The following is a 7,719-nucleotide window of genomic DNA, read 5'->3' as shown; positions in this document are numbered from 1 at the left end:
TGCCCTTTCCTATCACCTTTATTTTCCTTTTGGGAGCAAGGCCATAGGTGTGTGTGTTCAGAAGAAACCTGGAGGAGGACCGACAATCTCTGGCAGAGGCGACACTTCTGTGTGACTAGAAACTCCCCAGGTGGATTCTGAACGCCAACCGCCCAAATGGGTATGCTAGTGCAAAACTCCCAGCTACAATTCGGGCTGGTCTCTACTCAGTGGAAGAGGGGTGAGACTCCTGGCCACCCCCGAGAGTGTGCAGCTTGGGTTGATCCCCTAAAGTGACTCGTGCGGAGCTTTGGATGACCCCCTCTACACTCCCCAGATGAGTTGAGAAAAGGCCAGTCCCTTTGTTTTGTCTCCCATCTCCATTATATCAATCAAGCAGCTTCCACCTGAAACCCAAATAGCCTTAGAATGGGAGAGTGCATTTGGAGCTGTGCTGCTGGGAGATTCTTCCCTTAGAAGTTCTGATAGCCACAGGGAGTCATTGAGGAATTCAAGGAACCTGTAGCCAGGTAGAAACCTTATTACCTTTGAAGCCAGAACCAACCACAGAAAAGGGAGGGGCATTCTTGGAGCCTGCCAGATGAGGAATTTAGGACTGAGGTTCTGTTTATATTCCTATTGTGATTCTTACCTGCCTCCATTTGGGATGGGGAAATTCCCAAATCAGCTAGCCCAAGGTAATTTGAGAAACTTGCCTTTGCCACTTCCCAGTTTGTTTTGCGGCAAGCCTATTTTAAGGCACATTCCATGCCTTGCCAATTTTCAGCCACATTGAGATCACACACATATCTATGGGCTTTTATTTTGATCAGGCCAAGAAGAAAGTTCAAGCAGTAAGTATTAGCAGTCATGTTCCTTAGCTCCAGGGGCTACTTTAAATTTTCAGGGAAAAGAATCACAGTGGAGAAATGGTTACCAAGGGTTCTGGAGCCTCCATAGGGGATGAGGCAATGGGCACAGACAGGTGGGGCTATGCAGGGGTAATAGTGGTAGTCCCTGTTAGTTATTTAAAAGAATGGAAGAGTTCTAGTTCTAGGTTATAGGATATTAAGATACTTTACGCGCAGCTAATTCTCGCAATCTGGTTCTTTACCGTGAGCTGAAAACACCAGACGCAATGGCATATCTTAGGAAGTTTATTCCAGCGAGGCAGGAATAGGGGAAGGGGAAGGAGGGGGAAGGAAGGTAAGAAGGAGGAGAGGGAGAGCAGGGGAGAGGAACCAAGGAGAGAGCAAGAGCAAGAGCAAGAGAGAGAGCAAGAGAGAGCAAGAGAGAGAGAGAGAACCGAGTGGGGCAGGAACAGGGGAAGGGGAGGGAAGGGAGGAAGAGCAGGGGAGAGGAACCAAGGAGAGGAAGAGAGAGAGCAAAAAGGAGCGAACCGCACCTGGGGGCCTTTTTTGTCTGCCAGGTGTGGGGGGGCGGGGATTGGGAGGGATTGAGGTCAAGGCCCCAGGGGATTGGTGCCTGTAGGCGAATGCCTGGGGATGATTGGTGAGTGGGCGGGGTTGGGGAAGGGGCTGGGAGATTGGGGGTGGGATTCTCAGGTGGAATGCCAGGTTACATCTGATTGGCGGATGGCTGCACTGGCGCGAATCCCGTGAGCTGTGAGGAAGAAATGGCGCAGGGTCCAGGGTGGGATATTGGAATAAATCCTTATAGTCCCCAAGCTCGTGGATCCTGTCCTGGTGGACAGCAGGCCCACTCCTGTAATGACCATGCATGGGGTCAGACTGGACTTACCCCAGCTCTGATATACACTTCGGGTATAGACTAGACAAGGGAAAAGGGGGCAAGTCTCTCTCTCTCTAGCCTATTCATTGCCTCTTTGTTACTCAGATGGGATTTAAAATTCATGAGTGGACTCCCAGACTCCTCTAGGTTGTATCCTTAAAAATTGGGACATATTTGGCTCATGGACTGAGAGCAAAAAGGACTTGATCCTTTTCTGCATGAAGGCCTGGCCCAAATACTCCCTTGTTAATGGTCAAACTTGGCCTCCCACAGGGAGTCTTAATTACCATACTATTTCAGAATTGGGCAATTATTGTAGATGTTGGGAAGATAGGTAGAAACTTCCTATGTTCAAATATTTCCCCATCTCCTGGATCACCTTAAGAATGGCAGAATAACCAATATGTTAAAAAAAAATGCTTGCAATGAAAGAATCTCAACTGAATCTGAACTGTGGTAGTGCAACAAGGTGGAGGAATCCACCATGGGTAGAAGGTTTTGGGAGGGGTGGGGGGAATACCAGTGCCTATAAAACTATAAAACTGTCACATAATGCAATGTAATCAATAATAATAATAATACAAAAAAAGAATAGCAGAATAGAAAAAAAACCTAATTCAGGCAACGGAGGAGTTAGCCATTTCAGATTCAAAGGAAGAAGTGAACAAAAAATTCTCCTCCCTCATTGAAGGAATCACCTGAAAGATTCCATCAGCCCCTCCTTCACTGGGACCTAGTCTCTGCTTATCTCATGGGGGGGGGGGGGAGCCCTGCTTCCCTTATCCCCAGGCATCAAAGGAAAGGCTTCTAGGCCTTATCCTAGAGTGAAGGGAGAAGCCATGCTGCTTCTTCAAGCTGTGAGAGAGGAGAATTTGGTATACTGATTAGTTATAAGCCTTTCTCTTGGAGAACTCAAGGACATAAAAAATGATTTGAGCAGTTACACCAACAACCCTGATCAATAGGTACAAACTTTTGAATGACTCCAGTCGGTATATGACCTAGCTTGGAAGGATGTAATGTTACCGTTAGACAACACCCTGACCTCCTTAGAAAGAAGTGGGGGGTAGGCTCCAAGATGGCCGACCTAAGAGGACAGGCATAGAAAGGGATGCAGTGAAGGAGGGACAGAGCACGGCTGAAGGGAGTGCAGTGGACCAGGGAACTGTAAAGAGGAGTGCCAGAAGCTCCCTGGACATCGAGAGGCCAAGAAGAAATACATAATTGGGAAGGAGTCCAGAGAAAGAAGGCAAGAAACATTGCGACTGGCACAGAATGTGAGTCATCCTGGGAAAGGGGCGCGCCAGCGGGAAGCCCAATCAGCCCAGGGTTGACGGAGAAAGCTGGACGATTTCCCTTTTGCGAACGTCTCCACCAGCACCAGCGTCTCCTCATCTCCCCGCACCCCCTCTCCCGCCCCGGCAGAGCCTCCAGAGATCAGAACAGTGAGACTGCTTGGCGCTCCAAGCGACACGGGCCTCAGGTGGCACCTGGCTTGGAGGCTTTGTGGCGCTGGCGCCAGAAGCTCCGGGACTCCTGGGGTTCCAGCATGGCAGGGGCTGCTGGGGTGAAGAGCCCATCGGATCTCGCTACCTGAGGGAACCACACTGAACCTGACCCTGTTCGGTACCCCTACCCCCTCCCCCACGAAAATCTCCAAGACTGAGGCTGTGTGAGAACCGAACACTCCAACTAGTGTCGGGGCTGGTGTAACGCTCATACGGAACCCCAGTGGTGTGGCACGGCACCAGCAGAGAGTGCAGCTTCACTTTCACTGTGGGACGGGCACAGGGCAGCTCAGCAACATGCCAGCTCCTGACCTTCACCTCAGAGCAGTGTCCCGCTGCGGAAAGCCCTAGAGCTTCGAGGCGGAGGGCGCCAGTGGAGAGTGCAGCTCCAATTTCTCTGCGGGGCCAGCGCTGGGCAGCCCAGCAGCACACCAGCGCCTGACTTTCACATCAGAGCAGCGTCCCGCTGCTAAACACCGGAAAGCTTTGAGGCAGCGGGCGCCAGGGGAGAGTGTAGCTTCACTTTCTCTGTGGGTCCCACAGCATGCCAGCACCTGAGTTTCACAAAAAAAGCTAGACCAGCAAGACTTCAAGTCACCCACTAGGTATCAGCAGAGGTCAAAGGTGTGAAACCAGCAATACCTCATAGACATGGGGGAAAATCACAAGAAAATAAATGAGCCAGAGGTAGGAGCCAGTACCACCCCAAAAACTCACCAAAAGGCCTGGTCAATCACAGAGATTACAGATGAAGAAATTGAAGACATAACAGATAAGGAGTTCAGAAAAATTATTAGGATACTCTTCAGAGACAACGAAAAACAATGAGAGGAACTTAAGGAATTTAAAACAAAATTACTCAAAAATGAAATCCTTGGCATTAAACACACAGTTGAGAGCTTAACCAATAGAATTACTGCAACAGAAGATAAGATATCCGAATTGGAAGATTCCCATAATGAAAGCAGACAGATCATTAACCAGCTGGAGACAACTTCACAAGGCGTCCAAGGCAATCCAGAAAAATGAATGACACCATGAAGAAGTCGAATATCAGAATTATGGGGCTCCCAGAAGGAGTGGAAGGAGACAGGCATACAACCAGTGCTCTACGAAATTACACAGGAGAACTTCCAAAACGCCTGGAACATGAGCCCAATCCAAATCCAGGAAGGCCAGAGAATGCCCCACAGGATTGACCGAAAAAGATCCTCTCCCAGACACATGGTAATCAAGCTCCCCTCCAACGAACACAAGGAAAGAATCCTGAGGCTAGGACAAAGCAAAGACAAGCTTACATTTAGAGGCAGGTCCATTAGAATCACCGCTGACTTCTCAGAACAGATGCTCCAGGCAAGAAGGGAATGGAATAAAATCTTTCAAATACTGAAACAGAACAACTGTCAACCAAGAATATTGTACCCAGCAAAGATCTCATTTCTATTTGAGAATGAAATTAAATACTTCCATAGCAAAGAGAAATTAGAAGAATATGCCAACACAAAACCAGCGCTACACAACCTCCTCAGAAATGCACTACTTCCAGAGAAAAAGGATCCAAACCACAAGCAAAGATGGCAAGTGGGAAGACCACCACATTAAAGCTCACACAAGGAAAGACACTCAGAAACCAACATCCTCAAGACACACACGCATGGCAGGACAAAATCGCAATCTCTCAATAATAACCCTTAACACGAATGGCCTCAATTCATCAATCAAAAAAACACAGATTAACAGACTGGATTAACAAACAGGACCCAACTATCTGCTGCCTACAAGAGACACATCTAACCAGAAAAGATGCTAAGAAACTGAAAGTGAAGGGATGGAAAAAGATATTCCACACCAATGGATGGGAAAAAAAGGCTAGTGTAGCGATTCAATTTCGGATGAAACAAACTCCAATGTAACATCAAGAAGGACAGGCAAGGGCGATATATATTGTTGAAAGGCAAGATTTGTCAGGAAGAAATTACCCTTCTTAACATTTATGCTCCAAGTCCAGATGCACCCAGCTACGTGAAACAACTACTTATGGACTTAAAGGGAGATATAGATGAACACACAATAATTCTCGGAGACCTGAACATTCCATTAATTCCAATAGATAGATCAAGACAAAAGCTCAACAGAAGCTACAGAGCTCACACAAACAATAGAACAACTGGACTTGGTAGACATTTATAGAATATTTCATCCTAAGGCTGCAGATTATACATTTTTTTCAGCAGTGCATGGCACCTTCTCTAGGATAGATCACATGATAGGACACAAAGCAAGTTTATCTAACTACAACAAAATCAGAATCATACCATATACCTTCTCAGACCATCACGGAATGAAACTAGAAATCAACAATTCAAAATGCCCCAGGAAATACGTAAACTCTTGGAGGTTGAACAATATGCTATTAAAGGAGTCATGGGTTAGAGAAGAAATCAAGGACGAGATAAAAAAATTTATGGAAACCAATGAAAACTCAGACACAACGGTCCAAAACTTGTGGGACACCACCAAAGCAGTGTTATGTAGCAAGCTTATTGCAATAGTGCTCATGTCAAAGCACAAAAAAAGGAATCAAATACAGGAATTAAACACACACCTCCAGGAATTGGAAAAACAGCAGCAGACTGATCCCACAAATAAGAGGAAACAAGAAATTATCAAAACAAGGGAGCAAATAAATCAAATAGAAATCAAAAAGACTATTCACAAAATCAATGAATCAAAAAGCTAGTTTGAGAGGATAAATAAAATAGACACCCCACTGGCCCAATTAACAAAGAGAAAGCAAGAGAAAGTGAGAATTAACAGCATCAAAGATGACAGAGGCAATGTAACATCAGACACTGCAACCATTAAGAAAATAATCAGAAATTATTACAAAGATCTGTACTCCAACAAATCAGAAAACCATTTGGAAATGGAAAGGTTCCTAGACTCCCACCACTTACCAAAACTCACTTCAGAAGCAACAGGACTGAATAAACCCATAACTAAAGCAGAGATTGAATCAGTGATCAAAAATCTCCCAACAAAGAAAAGCCCAGGCCCAGATGGCTTTACCACAGAATTCTACAAAACATTCCAAACAGAGCTAACCCCAGTCCTCTACAAGCTTTTCAAAACAATAGAAAAGGAAGCACCCCTTCCAAACTCATTCTATGAAGCCAATATCACTTTAATCCCAAAACCGGATAGAGAATTAACAGAGAAGGAGAACTACAGACCAATCTCCCTGATAAACACTGATGCCAAGATTCTCAATAAAATCCTAGCCAATAGAATTAAAAAAAAAAAAAACAAACAAGCAGATCATACATCCAGACCAGGTAGGATTCATGCAGGGAATGCAGGGATGGTTCAACATACAGAAATCCATAAACATGATACACCACATCCAAACACTGAAGAACAAAAACCATATAATAGTATCAATAGATGCAGAAAAAGCCTTCAACAAAATCCAACATGACTTTATGTTAAAAACCCTAACCAGGGTAGGCATAGAAGGAACAATCCACAACATAATCAAAGCAATATACAAAAAACCCAATGCCAACATCATACTGAATGGAGAAAAACTGGATCCCTTCCCACTGAGATCTGGAACAAGACCAGGATGCCCGCTATCCCCACTGCTATTCAACATAGTCCTAGAGGTGCTTGCAGAGGCCATAAGACAAGACAAAGAAATCAAAGGAATCCAAATGGGAAATGAAGAAGTCAAACTTTCACTATTCACAGACAACATGATCCTTTACATAGAAAAACCAGGAGACTCAATACAGAGACTGCTAGAACTTATACGAGAATTTGGAAATGTGGCAAGGTACAAAATGAATGAACAAAAATCAATAGCCATAGTGTATGCAAACAGCCCCAAGATGGAAGAAGATCTAACTAGCAAGTTACCATTCAAAATAACAGAAAAGCATGAAGTATCTAGGAATAAATTTAACCAAAAGCAATTTTTGAAGAAAATTACAAAACACTCAAAAAACAAATTGAACAAGACCTCAAAAGATGGAGCAACATCCCATGCTCCTGAATAGGCAAAATTAATATCATTAAAATGTTTATACTACCAAAAGCAATATACACTTTCAATGCAATCCCAATCAAATTACCCAAAACATTCCTCATTGAATTGGAAAAAATGATACAAAGGTTCATCTGGAAACACAAAAAAAACACGAATAGCTAGAACCATTCTGAAGAATAGGAACTTATCAAGGGGAATCACAGTTCCGGACCTCTGGACATACTACAGGGCAGTGGTTATCAAAACAGCCTGGTACTGGCACAAAGATAGAGAAGAGGATCAATGGAACAGAATAGAAACAACAGAAGGAAACCCACATAGATACAGCCAATTAATCTTTGACAAAAAGACAGATGACAACCCAAACAAATGGGAAGGTCTATTCAACAAATGCTGTTGGGACAACTGGATGATAGCCTGTAGAAACAAGAA

Source organism: Ochotona curzoniae, unplaced genomic scaffold (genome assembly GCF_017591425.1).
Source record: "Ochotona curzoniae isolate NIBS_2020 unplaced genomic scaffold, NIBS_Ocur_1.0 contig_3332, whole genome shotgun sequence".
NCBI classification, from domain to species: Eukaryota; Metazoa; Chordata; class Mammalia; order Lagomorpha; family Ochotonidae; genus Ochotona; species Ochotona curzoniae.
This window is presented reverse-complemented; position numbering follows the sequence as displayed.